This window comes from Amblyomma americanum, chromosome 9 (genome assembly GCF_052857255.1).
Source record: "Amblyomma americanum isolate KBUSLIRL-KWMA chromosome 9, ASM5285725v1, whole genome shotgun sequence".
In the NCBI taxonomy this organism is placed as follows: domain Eukaryota; kingdom Metazoa; phylum Arthropoda; class Arachnida; order Ixodida; family Ixodidae; genus Amblyomma; species Amblyomma americanum.
The window spans coordinates 106,297,105-106,298,584 of record NC_135505.1 but is presented as its reverse complement, the minus strand read 5'-3'; positions in this window follow the sequence as shown (position 1 = coordinate 106,298,584).

Sequence of the window (1,480 nt, the reverse complement as noted above, 5' to 3'; positions counted from 1 at the left end):
TTTTTGCTGACGTCATAAGCCAATTATCTCCTGTGTACTGACGGGAACGGGATCCTGAAACACGCTGTCTGCGCTGCATTGCTGTGCGATAAGCGACAGGCTCTCTTTCTCGCAGACACTCCTTTCGATAAAAGGAACATGCGCCTCGTGCATTCCTTTCAACTACCTTTTTTGGGACAATGTGGGATATAATCACGTTTCAGTTGCTGTTCTGTATAACGAAACTGGCAGAGCAGATAAGGTCTTCACATGGAATTATTCGTTTTGTAGGTTTCTTCTCTGCAAGAGGACTAGAGTGCCTTTGACAATTGCAGGGATTTTGTGTTAAGTGTTGTTTGTCCATAATAAGCTGTAAAAAAAATCATTTCGCTAAAGCATTCTTCTGGTCGATGAAGGAGCTGGATTCTCAGATACTTACCAGAACAATTAGGCGTTATAATATGGGATCACAGTAGTCAAGTAATCGCATCTAATATGTGACTGCATGTTCTTCAAAATATTCGCCAAAGTTTCAGAATATTCGCATAATCTTCGTGCTTAGTGGGGCGATCAGGAATTTTTTTTTGAAGAAGCATGTTAACCGCGATAGTCTGACAGCACCTCTTCGCAGTGCTTAAGGTCAGTGCGGTTTCGGGGGGCCTCAGACTCCGCCACCAATGTTCGCAAAGGACCTGAGACCCCCCGTGCTAGAATTCACACTGCATGACTCCCAAGCAAGCAATTATTTGAATTTGTTTTGTCAGTGTTGGTGAAAATATTTTTCCTGTATAGTTTTAAAAATTTCGCTTTGATTTTTAAGGAGACCGATCCACACGTTTGCTGAAAAACGACATGGGGAAAAATACGAAGTCTGCAGCATTACACAAAGGGTAGAATAAAAATGGAAGTCGGTGTCCCCATAACACGTGTCAGTTCAGAGCTGGCCTCTCACTCTGAGGCTTCACAACAACAATGCGCACACTGGCATAGTGTGAGGATGGTTTGTTTCAGGTCTGTGACATATACTCAGAAAACAAGGCCTTTAAAAATGATTTCTCACATTTGTATAAAAGTATGTGTACAACAAGCCGCCATCTGCTCTCTCTTTCTACACTGTGATTTCTTTTTCCACCTGTGCTCTAATCCGTACAGACTCCCTCCGATGCATCCAGACTTTAAGCACTGCCTTTTCATGTTGAAACCCCCGAGAAGGTTTTGTGCCACGGCTAATCTACGTGAAGCTGCTCGTATTTTATTCCTTGGTGACTGCACATATTCGCCCATTAAAAGGTTGTTCTCGTACTTCATGTGCACGTGCCATTAGTGTCACCAAAACATTTTTTTTTAAATAGCAGAGCAATGTTGCTTTCTAATCAAATTAAGGTTTTGGCCGCCTCGTGCGTTTCAGAGTCGTATGGTTGGCGTTGGGGAGAGGTTTCTTCAGAAGCGTATTTTTTTTTGTGCAGCGGCAGAGTTCTATTTTCTCCTTCAATTAGACTGC